This window comes from Phalacrocorax aristotelis, chromosome 21, assembly GCF_949628215.1.
Source record: "Phalacrocorax aristotelis chromosome 21, bGulAri2.1, whole genome shotgun sequence".
NCBI lineage: Eukaryota > Metazoa > Chordata > Aves > Suliformes > Phalacrocoracidae > Phalacrocorax > Phalacrocorax aristotelis.
The window spans coordinates 6,705,933-6,727,544 of NC_134296.1; the positions used below are offsets into that span (position 1 = coordinate 6,705,933).

The 21,612-nt window shown below is 48.5% G+C and overlaps 1 long non-coding RNA gene across 1 annotated transcript in view; it reads right to left on the reverse strand.

Annotated features, from left to right (window-relative positions):
* Positions 1 to 594: 594 nt before the first annotated feature.
* Positions 595 to 21,612, reverse strand: part of LOC142067251 (uncharacterized) — a 307,523-nt gene continuing 286,505 nt past the window's right edge. The window contains exon 6 of the long non-coding RNA XR_012663941.1: positions 595 to 2,493. This is a non-coding gene — a long non-coding RNA (uncharacterized LOC142067251). The remainder of the gene's footprint in view (positions 2,494 to 21,612) is intronic.

Below are 21,612 nucleotides of genomic sequence, written 5' to 3' on the forward strand. Positions count from 1 at the left end.
GGGTACCCATTTAGCAGTTATGGCACTTGCCATAAACAAGTAAGAATTTACTTTCTGTTAAAGAGGCTTTAGAAGAATTACCTCAAGATGCTGCAGTGAACGTTTCGTGGAAGAATCCCAGCTGGGTCTGTGTTCTGCATTGACAAGCTCTGGGCTATATTTCGTTACAAGGTATTTCTTAGTGAAAAGCAGAAGAAACTACAACACTGTCCCTTGCAAGCAATCAAGAAACATACGTTATTAACAAATCTAAACAAAAACAATAAAACAGAGCCAGAAAAACTGAATATGCTTAACACTGAAGAACAAAAGAAACGGGAACCATTTGTTACCTAATAAAGGAACTGGAAAAGAAAGTCTTTGACGGTAAGGAAGGACGATTTGCTCTCATGGGCCAGTGAACATCCAAATATATACAAGCTGTTCGCAGCAGACTGATTGCAGCCAGGCCATAATGCTATTGTACATGCTCTAAAAAAAAATAAAGGGAAAAAACACTACCACAGAGAGGTACTTCAGAAATAGATCATGGTCTATTAATTAAAACAGATTATTTTAGTGAAATCTGTTTTTCCCCTCTCTTTATTCCCATGTTTTCTTTTATGATAATTTTGCGTCTGTTTAAGTTGAATTCCTTGATCTGCAACATCTTTAGCTTTAATTTTTTTCCCCTCTTTTTCTCTTACCAGTGAAATGAATTCAAATCATTTGCATTTATTGCAGAGAACATACAGCCTCATCTGTAGCCTTTAGTCTGACTGAATTGCTTTTCTGCTTCACAAGGCACACAGTGGAAGCTGGAGCACTCCCCCTCGCCACTCCGCTACAGCCAGAAATAACCTAGTTGGCACTTCCATGTTTCTGTAGTATTTATCATATTGATCATATATAAAATAAATAAGCAAAATTATATTATTGGAAGCAATGATCTGATGAACCTAGGGACCAGATCAATCACTTGGCAGAGACTTAAAAAGAAGCAGCAGCTTGCTCTCAGCCATTTCCAAAGTCAGTTTTCCTTACAAATAGGTTTCTCGTCGACCTAAGCACCCTGGAGAGAGAATGTGTCCTTCCACTAGACCTCCTTCGAAACTAGGTGTACTGGATGCTATGCCAAATCTAACTTCTTTATATACTTCCAATTCTTTAATTAACTTTAAAATCTTCTTCAAAAAATACTGTATTCGTTTCATGGATTTAGCTTAAAGAGACCCAAAATACTCAGAGGGAATCATGATGCATGAAAACAGAGCTGGCCTCGGACTAGACCTATTTCTTCAAATAAGTTTGTAAAAACTATGGGTAACTATGGATATAGTTGGATATAGTTATGTGGAAATAGAGCATTTGCACAGCTTGTATTTATTACATTATCATTCTTCCTGCAATCCTGTACAGCAAATGCATAACTGCTGGAGCCCGGGGAAGGAGATTGGAGACCCAGATTCAGACAACATGAAAACTGAACTCAGCAAATACATCATTAAAACATTAAGCTTGTTCCAAGTGGTTCTCAGGAGCTCTAAAGCCCCAAGTGCTCCATTTCTCGTAGAGTCATAGAATGGTTTGGGTTCGAAGGGACCTTAAAGATCATCTCGTTCCAACCCACCTGCCACGGGCAGGGACACCTTCCACTAGACCAGGTGGCTCAAAGCCCCGTCCAGCCTGGCCTTGAGCACTGCCAGGGATGGGGCACCCACAGCTTCCCTGGGTAACCTGTGCCAGCGCCCTCACCACCCTCAGAGTGAAGAATTTCTTCCTTATATCTAACCTAAATCTACCCTCTTTCGGTTTAAAGCCATCACCCCTTGCCCTATCACTACATGCCCTTGTAAAAAGTCCCTCTCCAGCTTTCCTGTAGGCCCCTTTCAGGTACCTGAAGGCTGCACTAAGGTCTCCCCGCAGCCTCCTCTTCTCCAGGCTGAACAACCCCAACTCTCTCAGCCTGGCCTCGTAGGAGGGGTGCTCCAGCCCTCGGGTCACCTTTGTAGCCCTCCTTTGGACTCACTCCAACAGGCCCGTGTCCTTGTCTCCACCATCTTCCAGCTCCACAGTCTCTTCCCTGGAGAAACTGGCTCTCGAGCAGAGAAGATGAAGATCTCTAGCAGAAATTAAAATGGATGGCAGGGGAACCCCAAAGCAGCGGTGGGATCCCAAAGAGAAAACCTGCTAAAGTGTGTGCCTATGTTTAAGCACAGGCATTCTGTTATCTCCAGCAGATGCTATGTGGCCTTCGTAGGTAGCGATGGACCTCAGCAGGTGCCTGAGGGCATTGCAGTGAGGGTCATGCGGAGTGGCCGAGGCACCCCGAGGTGGATGACAATTGCTCCAGCGCACTGCCACGAGCCGCAACCCAGCGACGGCTGATGCCACCGAGGGGGCAGCGCCCGGGCTGAGGCTGATCCTTTCCCAATTCTTCTAGCAGCTTTATCAGCAGCAGCAGATGCTGCTGTAGTCAGATGGAAACAACACAAGGAACTTTCCACATGGCGTCTAGTCAAAGAGAAAAAAGAGGATCTGCTAGAGGCTGGCTGGGGATACAGGGGAGTCTCACTGCGGAAGCAGACACAGCTATTTTCAGGTCGAGCTTTCCCTGCTGCAGTGCCACATACGCCACGGTCCCAAAGCGCTTTGGGGCAGTACGAGGTCCTGGCTGTACCTCTCCAGCCGAGAGCTGTTGTACCTATGTCGTTGACAGAGAGGCAAAAGAGTGAGGCGGGGAAGCGACAGCAGGAGGGGATGCAGACAGGAGAAAAATCTGAATGTCTTGGCAATAATCTCACTTCATAGTCTATACTTGTAATCTGTCTAATGCCTTGGGATTCATATTTCCTCTAACTTCCAAGGTGACATATTTAGAAGGCGCATTCACAGTTCCTCAAGTGGCAATATCTTGGTCTTAATCCTTCTTTCCTATCTGTCCCTGCAAACCTGGAGTAGCAGCCGGTGAAGCGTGCCAGATCCTTCACAGTGTCATCGAGGCCCAAACCTCCTCCCCTGGTCTGCGTGAGGTCAAACCCCCACCAGTGACCTCGGTTCTCTTCCCATATAGTCCCCAGTGAAGGAGAAGAATTCCATGAGAAGTCAGCGTGACTGGGGGAAGACTCGAAGCTATTGATTCCCTTATCAGATGTAGGCGATAGCGGTAGTTAAACACCACGTAAGCTGTGTACTGGTTGTCTGCCCTTGGGTTTATTCCATGAATAAATTGCAGACAGACAGACTGCTTCCCCAGTTGTGACTGCAGTCTCGTGGAGTAAGAATAAATTAATCAAGCCTACCTCTTTTTGTAAGAAAGACAATCAAGCTGGCTTTTCAAAGTGTAACTGCTATAAAACCTGCATAAAAAGGGAAAAAAAATACAGCTGGGACATACACATAGGCTTTTTAACAGCTGTTTTATAAATATGTCTAATAATTCATCCTGTCAACATGCTCACTTTTCCATTACAAGGAAATATTCATAAATGGCATTCCCAGTGCTGATGGATCCATTTCCTTAATGAAATACACACAGTTTACTTTACAAAGTTTAATTGCTTGAAGAATGGGTGTCAGGTTTCTGTATTCGATCTGCGGTACTGAAATCCTTCCAGCTCACACGTAGAACAAGTAAAGAAGTTAATGGAGCTTTTGCAGCCGTGGCTTAGTAGCTAAGCCACCTTTAAGCAATAATCCCAGCAAATATAGATGGAGATGCTGGAATCTCCTGCCTTCTAGGAGATTTTAAGTAGTAGGAAATTCAGTCCTACTAATTGACTGAGAAGGAGATTTCTATAGGGAATGCCTATAGCGTTGAAATCAAGTCATTGATTATATTTCTTAGATATGAATGCCTGCAGCAGGACTGCGCAGCGAGAAATGCTGAGCTGGAAAAGGAACAAGCTGGATGAGAAGTTGCCGGGTCCACGCAGGGATAGGGCGACAGCATCGTACAGGCTTATGTGGGCTAAATTGTCATATCAGTAACACACACACCGAATTTCTGATGTTTGTCACCTTCCAGCTTTTACCCATTAAATCTGTGCTAAACAGACGGCTGAAATTACTGAAATTACTGGAGTGTCTCCGTAGCCTTGCCTCTGAGTTAGCAGAGGAGAACCCTGCATTTTCCCACCAGCAAGATGCCTGAATCTCATCAGGGATGTCAGACCATGATAAACCACCCCCAAATGGGGAAAAGCACGGATCTGAAGGTGTGGTTTAGCAAACGAATCACCACGCACAGGACCTGCACACTGCAAAGCTCCTTTCTGTTAGCGTTTCTGGCTAACGTGGTTCTTGGTGACTGTGTCGTCCCGAAGATGGAAATGCTAAGCTTTGTGCACATACTACTAATGATCTAATCACAGAACGGTTTGGGTTGGGAGGGACCTTAAAGATCATCTGCCACAGGCAGGGACACCTTCCACTAGACCAGGTGGCTCAAAGCCCCGTCCAACCTGGCTTTGAATGCTGCCAGGGATGGGGCACCCACAGATTCCCTGGGCAAGCTGTTCCAGTGCCTCGCCACCCTCATAGCGAAGCTTTTCTTCCTAATATCTCACCTAAATCTACCCTAATCTAACCCGAAACAAATGGCGAGACATTTAAATCAAAGCCTGAAACACATCACTGAGCCCATTGTGGTGGTGTGGCTTTCAGAGACATTCAAAAATGTTACTAGAAGCTAAACAAGCTCGTTTAAGTGTGATGTCTCTCCCTCTGTACGCTAATATGGAAAATGGAAAGTAGCCTAGACAATGTCGTATGCTTTCGACAGCAGGCAGGAAGGTTAGCTGGATGCCAATACTTAAAACACAATCAATCATTTCTAGGAGTAGTCTGAGTGTGTAAGCAAACCTCCCTGCATGCCACAGCAGCTTTACATTGCTGAAGATTCTCCAGTTACGTAAAATTAAGCTAAAGACTTACTACTGACTCAGTCTGTGAGGTATATGACAGGACCATAGGTGCAAGAGTTTTCCCATTAAAATGAAATATTACATATTAAATAAAATCGTGACCGCAGCATCTTCTGGTGCTGTCCATGACCTGTTAGCTGGACTCCTGGTAAATTTTAAGACCACGTAGAGATTATGCTCCACAAAGTTCCAGCTACCGTCAGAAGAAAATGGGTCTGGTTTTGGGTTTTTTGTTTGTTTGTTTGTTTTTAAATTTCTGTGAAGTATTGTTGTTTCATGGTATTTCACACTGGAGATGACTTTTGTCAGAATAGCTCCAAAAATTTGTTGGGATCTCGTGGGACAAAGAATGATATAACCAGATGAGTTGGTTCATTCCTGCAGACTGTGTGTTCTCCATTTCCACCTTGGGGCGGGCTTGGGAAGGGCTGACAGCCGAACGGCACATCCATCTCCTCTCGCCCTCTGCGTAGGACAGCGTCTGCCTCCTCTGCTCCAGCATCAGCGAAGGCTGTGCCGTGGTTCCCCTCCTGCGGCACGGTCCGGAGAGCTGTGCCTCGCAGTACAGTGACAACCATGAAGTGCCTAAGTAGCCATAGATTAGTTACAGTATTTAATCAATTTGTGTAACATACACAGAGCTGTGAAAAGCCTCATTGAAGCTCTTAAGCACACGAGTAGTTTTAACACACTTTTTGGCTCAGCACCGGGGTTAGCGAGAGGGGCTGCCCGATGAGCAAGCTTGCTGGGCGCAACGGTGGAGGAGCCCTTCCTCTAGCCCTGGCTGCTGGGCGAGAAGGAGGGCGTCCCACAGCACACCAGCTTGTCCCGTAGGTAAGTTCAGCACAGGGATACCTGCACCGTAAGTACAGGGGGATGCTCCTGTTCTAGCAAATAAATATCCGTGTGCTGGAACCACCACGCTCCCGGCTGCCGTGGTCCTGCTCTTGCCCGCATGGTCCCGGGCCAGGTGCCCCACACACGGCAGAGCACTGGCTCCCTCCGAGCCCTGCAGAGACCCTGCCAAGGGGTGGCTGTGCCCCTGATGGGCTCCGGCCGCATCGTCCCCCTGCTCAGCACCGTCTGTCTTGTGTGTGTCTGGCCCTTACGCAAGAGGAGGGAGGTGATGGACGAGCATCCCCGAGGGGCAGCCCCACGGCACAGCCTGGGGACTCGCTGCTAAAGGGGTTGGCAATGGGGGGGGGGAAGGGCTCAAAGCCTCCGCAGGAGGAAAGGCCAGAGGTCTGTGTATCCACCGGCATGGTGGTTGTATTGGAGAATAGAGGTCTGTTTGTTTTTACTTCTGGCTGACTCCAGCAAAGCAGAAGTTGATCATATGTGAAAGAGCCAGGATTTGAACAAGATCTCAGACAATAAAAAGGGCAAGGCAGAGGACCCTGCAGGAAGAAGACTGATGTGGTTTTATTCCCAGATGCCCAAATGGAGGCATTCTCTGCTGCTTCAGATGTTAAGGTCAGAGGAGGACAGATAACTGAATCCCCTTTTAAACCTCATAAGGTGAGTGACCCTCATGTATCCCCTGTTTGAAGGGGACAGACTATTTTTCTATGAGCCCTCATAGTACATAGCAGAAACAAGGCTTCATTCTCCTGAAAAATCAAGCTGCAAAGGCTTGCTCTGCTCAGGTTTCCAGAAAAGGGGTGTGGGATCTTCCCAGGACCTGGCTTCCAGCCCGCCACAGCAACGCCGGCTGCGAAGCAAGGTGCCGCTCGCAGCACTCTCGTCCCGCAGCCCAGACGCTCGGGCTACAGCCTGAAATAAGAGATCCAGCTCACATATTTTTTGAAAAAGAAGTGCTGTTTAACACAACCAGCACAGGAGGCAACCTTGGCTGAAAGAACCGAGCAATCCTCCGCCACCAACTGCAGCGACAGATGCCGATTGCGCTGCCTCCATGCAATGGTTTGTACAAACCGGCGCGGGAGCTCCCGCCTGCCAGCGCCCACATCCACGCAGTCGGGAGGCAGCTGGAGAGGAAGGAGCTGGCCGTGGGGATTTTTGGAGTGGCCATCTACGAGAGCCACCGGCGTCCGGCTGAGCACGGGCACGGTGCGGCGCGGAGCCAGACGGGCTGCTCGGCTTCGGTGTCGGGCTGCGGTGCTGCCTGGGAACAGCCCGGCGGGGCTCCACTCGCCTCTTGGCACCCGAGGGCCCTGCGCTGCTCCCCCGGCGGCATCGCAAGCGCTCAGGGCCATGCTAGGGCTGAGGGTTTGTATGGTTGGTAAGAAAAAACAACCTGTTTCCCCCTTCCCCTGCTCCTACCCTTTCGTCCCATTCCTCTATGCTAAAGTGATACCAGGAATAAAGTACATCTGGTGATTTACAGAGCAGCAGGGAGAAAAAAAACCCACAAGGACTCTCCAGTTTGGGTTCCCAGATCATCACATGACGCAGCCATGAAGATAAACACATGCTAATCCTTGACTGGATGAGAGCATCTGACAAGGTGGATTTTTAAGCCAGAAAGTGTATCTGTTGACATAAACCCTGGCGGCTCTGCGTGATCCACGGAGCCTCTCCTCAGACAGGCTCCCCCCACCACGCAGGGCAGCGGATGGTCACCCAGTCCCGCAGCACCCGCGTCCCCGGAGCCAGGCTCCAGAGGCCCAAGGACTCTCCATCTGCCGCTGGAGCACAGAGTCACTTACACGTGAAAATGGGCTTTCAGGCTCCGATCTGATCCTCAAGCTCATTCTGAGGCAAAAGACAAAGGCCTGAAATAACAGAGACTGGTCATTTTTGCCTTCATTAGGTGGGCATCTAAAGCTTCGTTAGGTTTACACAGGGAATTAGTAAACCCCTCCGAGTGCCTGAATACTCTGTCCCCAAATATCAGGCTCTGCTGTAGGCAAATGCTGCAATTTCCCAAGGAACCTTTTCATCCATTTTTTATACGGCTCACTTTCTTCAAAGGCAGACTGGGGCTGGATGTGAGAAGGGAAACTAATATTTCACTTTCATTCTGTTGCATTTTAATACTGAAGTTTGGCACCTGGCTGAACGCTGCCCCAGTTTGCCAGGGAAGACATCAGGAGTCAGTGGGTAACTGAGATCAGAGGCATTAGTGCAGAAGAGGACAGAATCTGGTTAATTATATTAAAGGCTATTCAATTTTTTTCCTTTTTATTTTAATATCGAGCTTGCTGTTTGGTCCTTCCCACACCATCAAGTAGGTGTCCAGTTTGAACAAGGCAGGCGGTTAATTAAGAGCTATTTTGTTTTACCAAATAATACTCTTCGGGGAAGAGCGAAGGAACTGAGCATTGAAATGTTTAGAGCGGTGAGCCCTAACATTTACATAATTTAGCTTAATTTCCTTGGGACTTCAGCAGGGCTGACAGATGACTAGTCTCCACCAGGAGAGGGTTCCTCCATGGTAAAGCAAGGATAACGCCGGTAGTAGGTTTTATCTTTTTGGCTCTGGTTCCGTATAAATTATTGTTCAGCCTGAGCAAATCTCGCCTTGGTGGCATGATATCGTATCAAAAGGCAGATGTGGCGAGCGCTCTACCCAAACAGCGGATTACTGCAGCGGTGACTGGCAATGCGGCCGGGCCAGCTGCGGGCACGCGGTCCTGCTCAGCGCCTGCTCGCGACACCCCCGGGCCTTCGCAAATGCCGCTGGCACCCGGCATCACACGCGCGCCGGCCTCGCAGCAAAACTGACGACGAGATCCTCACTGGCTGCGAGTGATACAGCTCTGCCGAAGTCAGCGGGGTATTTACGGAGGCGTATTTAAGCCAGCTGAGGATCTGCCTCAGCTGTAGTTTGTAGGAGCAAACCCAGGAGCAGCCAAATGTCCTGGCTCCAGAGACGCTCGGGCCAGGCTGCGGCACGCGCCGCTGCTGCTGGCAGGGGAAAGCTGGATTCGGTGTAAAGGGTTGAAACGTTTACAGTGTGTTTCTATGAGTCTTGCGGCTCTGTTAAAGGTTTTCCACTTCCCATCGTGGAAAGCTGGGTGTCTCCATCAAGGCAGCGTTTAATGGAAGCAAAACCTCACCAGTAAGAGTTCAATCCCGAGAGGACGCAGAAGCTAATTACGGTTTTGGCCAATCTGCAGTTTTTTTCCTCTAATATAATTTTATTAATTTCATGCAGACTTCCAGTTGTGGGTAGTGTGTCAGTCTGGGAGGATATCTCCTAGCAGATAAGCTACTTCATCATTAAAACAAAAATGGACGTTGTTTCTGGCTTGTGTAACAGTTTAGATTAATGTCCTATCTCTTCAGTTCAGGAACCTCAATTTAAACGCTTTCCTGTTCAACTTGATCAAGAAAGAATCCAGGCTGGTCCCGGCACAGAAATTAGTCTGTACGGTCTATGTTGTTAAAAATTAATTTTACCTGATGGCTCCTCAAAGCCAAGTGAAACACAGCCAGGAGCTGCGCCGAGCCCTCCCACCCATCACTCCCTTCCGCTGCGCTCACTTTCCCTTTCTCCTCGTCTTCATTGTTTCTCATTTCTGCTCATTTCTTTAAAAATGTTTTGGTTTTAATTAATCCCATAAACAGCTACAAACCAATGTGAAGAAAGGAAAGATTAGAGGCTGTTATCTGTTAAGGATAGTCTGCACGAGGTATTTTAGATAAAAGACGAGGGCACGGCGTATCTACAGAGCTCATCGTACTGTAATTAATTCAGCCACAGGGTTACACCCCGGGTGGGTTTTCACGTTGGGCTTTTCTTTACAGCACAAATTTGTTACCTCCCTCCTCCCTCACAAAGAGCCTCACTGACATCAACTCTGAGCAAAATAAATTTTACTTGACCCGAGTGTGGTTTTCACCTTTGTGCAGAATTTATTTCTCCTGCCTTCCTGATCAGCATCACCACAGGCTTCAAGCAACGCGGCTGGGAACCCGTGTGCTTGTTTTTTATTGCCGCCTCCAACCCTGACAACTGACTTATGATGGGCCGAGAGTGACTTCTCCATTCTCATCCTCTTGCTTGTTCTCTTGTAAAATGAATTCTAATTAATAAATGTCGGAATGTCAGCTTGAGTTCTTCAGATGGAAGGCAGTAAAGATCTACAAGGTGTCATTAATTTAGAATTAGCTTCAGAGACATCATTTCTTTAGCTTTATAACTGTCTATCCCTTCACCAATCCATCTCTATGCAATTTTACATCATGATCATTTACCAAAATATCCTAGAGGCTGTGATATTTTAAGCCTCGTCCATTTTTCTTTGTGGTTGCTCTGATTTAGGATGTGGACTCAGGAAAGACGGATCTGCCAGGCAGCGAACAGGCTCGCTGTCAGGCACGAGGTTGGCTTCTTTAACCCTGCGAGAGCCACAGCAAGTTACAGTCCTGTGCAACCAGACAGCATACGGTGATTGTTGTTTCTATCAAAATCCTGATCTATAATTCATCTTAAAATGCTTTCCCTCCTTGTCACTCCCTTTATGCATCCCTCCGAGAACACTACAGTATGTATATTTAATTGGGGAACCAGAGCAGTGCTCGCGTCCAAGGTGAATAACTTTGAGGACTGGAGGACGAGAAAATTGCAGCACGCAAAGTTCTCACACTTGTTTCCCAGACTTGCCTAAACCAAAGCACTAGGACGGGAAGCCATCGCACTGCTGCAAAGAAGCAAAATCGTGACAGAAGTCGCCAACGTTAGGCAGGTAAAATAGCCGCAGTAAGAGCCTGTTGTAGCTATTCCCTTTTATAGGAGGTTACAGCAGCTGCCTCAGAGCCTACATCACTATTTTCCCTGCTTTCATTGTTTTTATTTGTTTTTAATAAAAGGGGTTTAGGAAAATAAATACAAATATTTCATAGAAAGTTTAGTATCTGGAGAAACTGCTCACGCATGCATTCCTATATTAAAAAAAAGGATGATTTAATTAATCCCATAAACAGCTACAAATAAATGTGTAAGTTGGCAGATCTTTTTGCAAAAACCCACCCAACTCTCTCCCTCTGCCCCCACCTAATTTGAAACCACGTTTGTTGAGTTAACGCTGAGATTCAGAACACTTTTCTTTTTGTAAAGTGACACCCCCTCTCTCTAGTTCCTAGAAAAACCGTTGGAATCGGCAAATTTCTGCAAAACCTTTAAATTACGTGTCCTCACCCCCCAAACCACTGAAACCCTCCGCACGGCGCTAGTGGGGTTTGGTGTCGAAACTCTGCCTGAGCAAATGAGCCCGCAAGCGGGACCTGAGAGAAGCGAGGGGATTTGGAGACGGCGGAAAGCCGTCCTGCCCTGGGCTTCCTCCACTCGGAGGAGCGATATCACGGCGCGAGCCCCTTTGCAGAGCACCCCGCCGTACGGGTGTGAAACCGGCGGCTCCCGAAGCCAGCGGTGCCTTTGCTGGGCAGAGCGGGCGCGCAGCCGAGAGAGGACGCGAGCAGGACCCCGGGCAGGTCGGCTTTTCCGACAGCTGAGCTCATAGGCGAGCTCAGCAAAACCCCAGCAGTCTCGGGATGTCTTGTCCTTTTTTTATTATTATTATTTTATTTTTGCATGTTTATTTCTCCTTGGCAAAGCAGTTTTGGAGACAGCTGCAGGGTGTGGAAAAACTCACACGCAGCCGTGCTCCATCCAGCCACGTGGAGGACGACCTTCGGAGAACCGCACGGCACAAGCCTCCGAGCGGTTCTGTTTAATGAGAGAAAAACTGATGCTCTCATGTCTCTTCAGTCGAGAGCTCTCCTCAGGGGGTTTCATCTCCGCTTCTCCAGGAAGAAAATCAGAAGAGTGGGAGGGGCGGTGGGGATACACGCACTCCTGTCGATATTTGGAGGTTACAAAAATCTTTACAGGAGGAAATGCCCACAGCACTGGTGCCCGCGCCGTGTAGCGGGGACAGCAACACCCCCTTCGCCCGACCGCTCCTTTCCATCTTTTTCCTATTCTTTTTCTGTCTCCCATTCCCCCCCATCCTCTCTCCCTACCGCCATCTCCCTTCCCCCTGCAGTCCGAGGGCTCACAAACACAATCCTTTTTCCTTGCCAGTTTTGGAGATTAGGTTTCCCAGCCAACTCCCGGGGAGAGAGGGAAATGGGAAACGCACCCAACAGGGATGTGACAATGTTAATAGGAAGACAAGTCACTCACGCGGTCTGCCACCGGCACTCTGCCGCATTGCCCTTTCCTGCTTGACCCTATCTCATCTTCGGAATTTAAAACAACTTAAGACCATGTAGCATAAATGTATGCCTAATCTCATTACACTAATAATTCATAGGTCTTGATCTGCAGGAGTTTTGCAGATAAACGGGGAGAGTTTTATAAAAGAGCCCATCATCTTTAAGAAGTCGCATTTGGAACGTGTCTGCTGCATCATCCAGCAACGGCGGCTCCTAACCCGTGCCACGGGGCTTCATCCTTTCAAATGTCACATTTTAAAAAGCCCTTGAATTAAAGCAGCACTCAGACAGCACCTGGGTTGTGTGCTGGCGAGAGCTGCAGGCAGCTGTGCAGGGTGAGACCCAGAGCTTCCCCGCGATGCTCCGCCGAGTTTCGCTCACACTTTGTAGTACATTTTATTCCCCAGTTCTCTATTCTCTAACTTCCTTTTTTCAGGAAACAGATTATTACCACATCAAAAATCACCTATACAGGGAAAACGGTGGTCTTTATTGTATGTTTCTCACAATTTCTGTGCTGAAAACCGGGCAAAAATTCTCCTGGGCGCAGTGAAACCAGGGTTTGGGATGAGGCACTTGGGGCTCCTGGTTCGGTACCTGGGTAATTGCTGCCGGTCAGAGGTTTTCCTGTTACTGCCATTATAAAAAAACCACCTTAAGCCATTCAGGAAATGCGAGCGTATAAATTTAAAAGGTTGAAACAAAACTGAAGGACACTCAGCACGTACCAGAAATACCTAGAGAGACTTTTTTTGGAAAGCTAGCATGCCCGCCGGGGCTCTTCCCCCATTGCAGTCCCCAGCTCAGACCCATTTACACCAGCGGGGGTGCATTTGCTGTGGTTGCACACCAACCACCCTCACGAGACGCAAGCGCTCTGTTCAGTTGAGCAGCTTGAAACTTTTCTTGCTGCTCATGTGTGCTCGTGCTGCAATTACCACTCGGTTGGGGAGGACAGATACCGGGGCGGGGGCTGTAACACGCTCCGGGTTTGCCTCTGCAGCCCGGCCCAGGACAGCTGCTGCACGGTTTGCTCAACACGTCAGTTATTTATTGGCTTTACAAAAGCAGGAGCTAAATCCTGTTCTAACATTAGGACACACATGTAGTACAACTGGTGTCACGTACCCGCTGCATAGATAAGGCGAAATCTCAGCGATTATCCTGGCCTCAGCTGAGACCAGTCACCAACTGCAAACTCACAGGATCCATGGTAATTTATGTTGCCTGGAGATCTGGGAGTTTTGTCTGACTCAGAACCAAATAAATATTGAACAAACAGCTCAGGAATTGTCCCAGTAGGTGGGAATTATGCTACAACCAAGCTCATAAAAATGTAGATATTAGTAATGGGAAAGCAGCAGATTTTTTCCATTTTAGCCTCCCAGTCCTAGCCCTGGCCCGTTTTCAAATGCCTTTGGCTAGCACGACGCGGATGTCTGTACATGTATGGCCGCTTCCCACACAAGCCATACAAATCCCAACTCGTGGAGACACACAAATACAAAAGCAGTCAATCTACCCAAAGAAACAATTAAAAACGGATGTTATTAGGCTACATTAAAACCGGGTGAGGCTCAGAAATGAAGGAGAAATTGCTTTGCATTAGTTTCTCTGCATGTCATCCTGTTCCTAGCAGGGTTTTAATAATAAGCATACTTATTTGAATAGTTTGCTGATCACACTCATCAATCCTAAAATGCAGACTCCTGCCAGAAGAATTTATAACCCTTTTAATACAGTCTGACACAGGAACGCGCTCAGACTCGTGTGAGGAGGAACCGGCGCGGCGCTTTGGGCAGAGGTGTTGGCTGCCACCGGCAGCACCTGGGACACACAGTCCTCTTCCAACGGGAGGGAGAACGGGAGCCAGAGATCCTCCTGAGGAGCAGCCATGGCTACACTGATGGTTACCTTCCAGGGGGCACCAGCAGAGAAGCAGAATCAATTGTTTGTTATAAACCAAACCAAAGCAAAACCAGGTATTTGTTTTGTTGGTGGTTTTGAGAGTTTGCCTGTTTTCTTGGTGGAGACTGCAGAGGCAGCAGAGCATTTTCAGGCTCTTTATTACACAGAAGATACTTCTGGGAAACAGATAAAAAAAAATCTTTGCTCTTAAACTTTAGTTCCTTCTTAAATGTTGCCAGTAGAGAGCAAAAATACAGGAGAACGTCTGCAGATTTAAAACAAACAAACAAAAAAAAGCAGTTGTGTAAAGACCTGGAAGCAGCCCCTGGCTCCAGTGACAGCAAGAGCTTATATCACCCCATCACATCTAGCCAGAATTACTTGTCCCCGTTGGCTTTTTTTGCCCTCTTAATCCTTTTCTGCAGCTTTACTGTGTTCTTTAGGGTCTTTTTATTATTTCCGGGGGCTTAAGTCAAGTTTTAAGTCAGGCTTTAAAGGGCCTTATACTGTTTGTGCCTGTAATTTCTGGGAACCAACAAATGCCAGAATAAAGTTATTCGGACTCTGGAGGAGCCATTTGGAGGGGTAATGGGACATTCACAGCTGCAACCGATCCCAATGGTGTTTGCAAATAGTTGCAAGGAAAAATATTAGTCCCCAGATGATTTGTATGTGCTGAGGTTCTGCACCAGATTGGGATATTCACACCTAAAGATATTGCCATTGGTGAAGGATCTCACCTCGAACCTCATGAAGTCAGTAAGATTGTTTTAATGAGCTTTCAGTCGCTCAGACTACGCCGTGGGAGCACCTGCTCATGGCTCACAAAGATGCCTGGCTGCGTGGCTGCGCCAGATGCTATTAAATAACCCTGGTTTTAAATCATTTAAGAAGGTGCAGTAGGGTCTCCCTTAGTCCAGCACTTCAGCAAATGCTTATTTTTAAATCCACGAGGTCCAGTGGCTCCTGCGGGAGTGGGCAGAACCCGCAGCCCCTCTCTCAGCAGCTGGCTGAGGTTAAACTGCAACAGTGCCAAGCAGCAGCAGCAACACAGAGCAAGGCACTCGCATCAATAAACACACTCAGTTATTCCTCAGGTGTTGCTTATTTTTTAATTATTAACGAAGATGCTCCATACAATGCCAGTAGGTACCCAAGAGCCTATTTTGCAGCGTGGCTGGTGGCCAGGTCTCTCAAGGACAGTGCTCTCTTCTCTTACATTTCTGCTCAGGAGTGGGAACAGACTGTTGTTCTCCCTCTGATAAGTTATGAGCTCAGTGAAATTTGTTTTTCATGTGTAATAAAGTTGCTGGTGGTGTGCAATTTGCATTTAACTTGGCTGTATGCACGCCGACTGGGACTTCCAAGCGTTGTTCACAGAGCTAAAATAACCCAACAGTTACGTGCCATTTCAAGCCTTTCTAAAGAAAAGAATCCATGAGAAAATAATTTTAAATATCTCCAACAGACTCCCACCAGAGGATATGGTTTAGTGGTGGACTTGGCAGTGGTAGGTTAGCGGTTGGACTCGATGGTCTTAAGGGTCTTTTCCAACCCTAACGATTCTATGATTCTGTCTCGTATCAGGTCCCTTGATAGGGCCTAGAGCAACTCAGAAATTGTTAATAACAGGCAAGCCCTACTTTGGGGCTTGTGGAGAAGCACAGAGCCAGGCTGCAGCAGTGGGAGGATGAAGGAGTTGCCTTTTTCGTGCTGCTGGATAATCTGGGGCTGAGCTGAACCAAACCTGTAACACACAACCTGTGCCTGGGATGGAGCGCGGCCGCCCAAGAGCATAGAATCATGGAGTCATTAAGGTTGGAAAAGACCTCTAGGATCGTTAAGTCCAACCCAACCCAACGCCACCAGGTCTCCTACGCCATGCCCTGAAGTGACGCGTCTACACGGTGTTTGAACACCCCCAGCGATGGTGACTCCCCCACCTCTCTGGGCAGCGTGTGCCAGTGCCTGAGCATCTCGGACAAGGCCCGTTTGCAGAATCAGGAAGCACAACGCCACGTGGAGCCCCACAACCATCAGAAGAAAAGGGACCAAGAGGTCCGAGAGCACCATGTTGCTCAGAACGATTATGCGCTCTTGTCACAGAAAGATCCTGTGATGCAGGTCTGGGGAAGAAGGTCAAGACACCAACGACTGTTTGAATTAGTGTTCCTGGGAAAAACCATACCCCTGCTGCTGCTGGAGAACATCACCTCGCCCTTCAGCCCAAGCCACGCCAGCTGCCCTCATCTGAAAGCAAATGAAAGAGGGGCGCAGTGCTCCCATCAAACCAGGCCAACCACCGAGAGGTTTCCCTTAACAACCACGGGACCCTGACCCATAGACAGAACCGCTCGCTGGAGCTCTCTGCCCACCCCTGCCTTCCCAGGCCCTGCCCTGGGAAACCATCTCCATTTCATTTGCAAGCTGATTTCATGATGGAGCAGAAATGCCAATCAACTGTTCAGCCATCAGCACGAGAGCATCCCCAATCTGCATTAGCCAGCTGGGCAGCTTTCCAGAGCATCATCTACAACACATGAATTATTACCCAAACATTACTGCTGTCAGCACATTCCTCTCTATACAACTTCCTATTATTATTTTTTTGGCGGACAACCCTGAAATTTTAAACAGCTCAATCTTGCTAAAGTAATGCAACTGCCTACTGCCTCCAGGATGAACTTTTCATAAAAATCAACAATAGTCCTTCTACCGAGAATAGCAACAAAAGCCCCCAAACAATCCTTTTATGCTTTTTCTTTGTTGGTTTTGGTGTCTTTAGCAGCTCTGACTTTCATTCTAATTTGCAATAACAGCCTTTTATTTGTCTTGCAGAGGAAAAAGAGACTTAAGGGATCCTTAAGCTTCAGTGACAGAGTACGAAGCAGCGTATAAATCAGGCCGCAGACGGCAGGGTCAGCGGCGCTGCCGCTCGCATCTCAGCTCATTAAGAAAAATGCGTGTCGAGTACCATTTGCTTCGAAACTGTTTGCACTGCTGTGATTCATTCAGCGAATCAAGTCTCCAAGAAGCACTAGAAATAGTCTTAAAAACCCTGAAAATAGGGTTGGTAAATCAGTTACTTAGCCATTACTACTCCTTTCCATGACAACTGCAAAAACCCTAACGGCTGGAGCGAGAAGCGACCCTCTGTGCAACGGCGAGTGCCGCGCAGCAGCTTGGCGAGCTCCTCCCTGGGCAGGGTTTGGACAGACGTAAGCACCTGCAGCGCCCCAGCCTCGGGCTTGAAAGTTACGCTCAACATTTCAGTTGATGTAACATACGAACGGAACAGAGCTTTTCAGTACTACACCCGGATCTCCCAGGCATTCCCAGTCCCCTGGGAAGGATCATTCCTTACTTCCCATGTCTTATTTATCTGAAAGGAAGAACTATGGAAAAAAAAAAAAATCTCAAAGTTGCATTCCCATTGAGATGAAGGTAGAGATCTTGCCATAATGACACAAATCAAAGCTTTCATCTAGTTTCAATAAGCAAATTACCTTGGTAACTCTTCTGGTTATGGAAACTAGATGTATGTATTTCTTCCAGGTCCTGAGCAGCATATGTGCTATTACATAATTAACAGATCGCACGTTTCTTTTTTTAATCAATCATGGTTGAATTTACAATGCAAACTTTTAGCATAACAAAAATGTGAGCGATTATCCAAAAATATTTATTCAAGATTGAAAAACATGTAGCGTATTAATATTTTAATAAATATTAAATATTTATGCCTCCTTTCCAAAGCTTCCATAACTGGGCTTTTAATTAATTTGTCATAAAAAACATTGTAGAGCCAGGTAGACTTTTAAACGTTACTATTAAATTATATCTTTAAGCTTCAGGTATTCACTTCTTTCTTGGGCCAGCACGGAGCGGGAAGAGCTCCAGCAGTGCCGGGGAGGCTGCACCAGCATGGACAGATTCTGCTGCAGGCCAGGAACGGACGAAAACCTGTTCCCAGCCTCTTTCACAGCACTTCACAAATCGTAGGGATACACCAGATTAAATCAGTATTCGCATTTCCCCACAGCACGGAGGGAGAAAATGGGAGGCCGTGACTACGGGAGATGCAACACTTGGGAAGAGGCGGGAGCCAACGGGGCAGAGCAGCAGCCCGAGGCAGGGACACATTCCCCCTCACCTCTTCCCTCTCTCCCATACCGGGAGTGCTTTAGTGCCTCCTTCCCTCCCCCGTAACCTCCTCCCACCTCTCGGAAAACGTGAGCTCAAAGGACAGATGCAGAATCCGGGATGCATTCCCAAATTAACCTTTCAAGGAGCGAGGAGCTCACGCTGGCTACGCTATCTCTGCCTCTAGTCTATAACATTGCTGCCAGCAGCAACTTTGCCGCAGCGCCCGGGCTCTCAGCCTGCTGTGCAGGGAGGAACCGAGCACCCGGTGCCTGACGCAGACAGGAGGAGAAGCTCAGGTGAGGAGCAGCCGTCCCTGGCACAGCCGAGCTGGCCATTCCCGGGGCAGGTTGGAGCAATCTATTCCCTGCGCGCCCACGCCATCTCGCATCGCAGCGACGTCTCTCCACTGTTACAGTCACAGATTGCGGTTGCTGGGACAGCGATGCCCCGATCTGGGCAGATGACAAGAAGCCCAAGCTCTCTACATCTGCTTGATCGCACCACGAGCTGGCACAGGCGATCCCGTCCTGCTGCCGAGCTCCAACACCGCGCCGGCTGCCCAGGTTAAGTAGGGCACGTCCACCCCGCCTGGTGTGGCACGCCGGTCCCCATGCCAGCACGCACGGCACCCGTGCCAGCCCCCTCCCCGCACCCCCCCGGCACCAGGCTTTGCAAGGATGCGTTTTCCTTTTTATAGCCCCCAGAACAGCTCCCGGCAGGAGCAGCTCGGTGCCAGAGGAAGGTCGGCCAGAGCCCAGCTCCGTGCCCAGGGATCTGAGGAGACAACGCCGCGTCTGAGCTAGGCTTGGCAGCGCTGCGAGTCAATACAACCTTTTGCTGCTTGCCACAAAGCTGCCTAAATTTCTCCAGCAAGCTGCTGCAAGGAAAACAGAAGTCACCTTTCCTCAAATCACAGGAAAGGAGCGCACACCGCTCGCTCAGTACTTATTTGACCTGCTGGCAGCCGCAGAGTTGAAGGAGAAAGCGATGGAGTCAAGAACTGAAATGCTGAAGCCCGTTATTTTCAGGAAATTGTGCTACTGGAAGCCCTCGTAGCTTTTATAATCAACTCCCTGTGCCACTGAGCAAACTCAACTCAGCAGGAAAAGGTTGCCACAGCCGTGTGAGCTGACCCTGCGCTTTCGGAGGGGGGTGCTGAGTAAGAGGGAGCAGTAGCTGGCCATCCAAAACAGGGAAGGACTGGGGTTCTTAGTAAATTATTAGGAGGAGACCTGCAGTCAGGTTTTCAGCATCTTCTATTAACTTTAGCCTGTGTTTATGTGACATTTTGGACAAAGACAGCATTCCTCATTCCTTGCATTTTAAAACTCCTGTCATCTGTTACAGAAATGATGTCACATAGCATCCAAGTGCCAATGACGGACCTCCAGAAAATCCCAGAGACTCCAAATGAATAGGTTGGCCCCAGTAAGAGACTTCGGGTCAACCCACAGGGCTAACTCCATACGACTGAGAACGTTTTGCCAAATGAGCACTGAGATAAATCCCTCATTGTACTGCCCCGCACACAGCTTGGCCACCTGGCAATACCACTGCCCTCGGAGCGGAAAAACAGATGCACAGAGCCCAGATCCAGCTACGTGACTTCCCAGGAGCTTCACTGGTTTCCTCCCATGGACTGCAGCTAAACATTACATCAGCCCTCCACAAACTGGAAAAAACAGGACTTGGGATTTTTGGCTAATTGCAGAGCCACCGGGAAGCTTTTGCACAAGCAATCCAAGTCCGTGTCCATCTCTACTGATTTGCCTGCAGGGAAGCATTCCTCTCCTTACACCAGTATGCCTTGCCCTATAGGGCAGTTAGGTTATTAAATTCTGTACGTACAGACAGTGTACCTATGGAGCAGGAGGTGCGGACCAGGAGGCAGCACCACGGGGCAGTGGCCCCCATGCACTGCGTGGTCCAGCTGGGTGGGTTGCCCTCACCTCTCCAGCTCCGCTCCACGCTCACAGCCGGGGCACGCAGCCAGGCTGCAAGGAGGCAGCACAGAAATAACGCTAAGGATGCAAGCCAGAGCTGAAGCCCCCTGAATTACAAAGGCAGGCTGGGAATGGTTGAAGGCATCACTCTTCATAGCACTGCTCTCTTCCCCCTGCTCCTGCTTGCCCAGCAGCAGATAACCCTCAGTTAATTGTTCCTGGCTTAATTACCTCTTCCCAGAAAAAAAGAAAGTTCACTTTACACAGCAACTATCGGAAGCTTCGGGGAAGGAAATGTTCTTGCCTTATGTCCTGTGTACACCCTGCTTTATATAAAGCACCTTGCCTTATGTACACGCTGCTTTCACTCTGTGGAGGACCTGCATTCTGGCGGTGCTGGCTGAGGCTCCCAGCATGTTTTGTGAGGACTGTCAGAGCAAGTCCTTCCGCCCTGGGGTGCTGAGCATGTCCCAGCACCCGGGCTGCTGCGGGCCAGCCCTCGGGGATGAAGCCCCTCAGCGCCCTCCCTCACCGCTGCCGATGGCTGCGGCCCCCGGCTCCCTCGGCTGCTGTCAGCACGCTCGGTACAGGCAGTCGAAACAGTTTGATTGCGTCTTCTTGAATGTGGCCAACACTGATTTTATGATATACTTAACACCCCATCCAATAGCTATTAGTTTTACTGTCAAGCACACAATGTACGCGATCCATCTTTCTTCTCGGGCGCACCACGTGTCCCCTCTCAAATGACATTATACTACAGCAGTCTTTATTTGTTACCGTGGGGTTTTTAAGCACTAAAATTAAAGCGCTTATCTTTTTGGTTTGTTTGTTATTAACGGCATACTTTATTTCACTGTGATCAGCTCGTGGTTCCTGTTCAGACACTGCAGAGAATGGCTTTGACTTCCTCTTTGGCAAGCAAGGCTCTGCAGCACGGAGCTCCGGCCGCGGCGCTGCCCTGCGAGAACAGAGCCTTCCTGCTGTCTGCTTAGGGGGAATGGTGCAGGGAACAGCCAAACCCTCCAAAATCCCGTGCACAGGCTGGAAAAACCTTCGTTCTTTTGTCACCGTCAACGCTTTTTCTTTGTGCATCGCTGCAACGGAGCAGCACGCCACCATCTACGCTTTCCTGCAGCAGGCTTCGGGCTGCAGAGTCCTGCACACCACCCGCTCCACAGGCTGCTCCAGGGCAGATGAGAGCTACGACCATCATCCTGCATGGTGGCACTAGTAAAAACCACCTGTAGTGACAGCAAGTACAGCCCAGTTTCAGGATTAGCCTGCATCGCTTTGTGCCACCACTCCCAGAGAGACAGCGGTGCTGGGAAAGCAGGCAAAGCTTTACATGCCGCTTTGCTAGAACCTACCCCAGGCCTAAATGAAGTCATTTGCAGCAAGAATCATGCCCGTTCTATTTACATGCGAAAGCATTCAAGGTTGTACAAACGTCCACCAAAGCTCAGCCCCAGACTCCATGAAATGCTAGGGCTGTCACCCAGAACAGGACCGCATCAAAAGCCTCCACGAATTATTTCAGAAGCATTAACAGAACAGTTCTCTCGCAAAAGTGTTCAGGCTCTCTG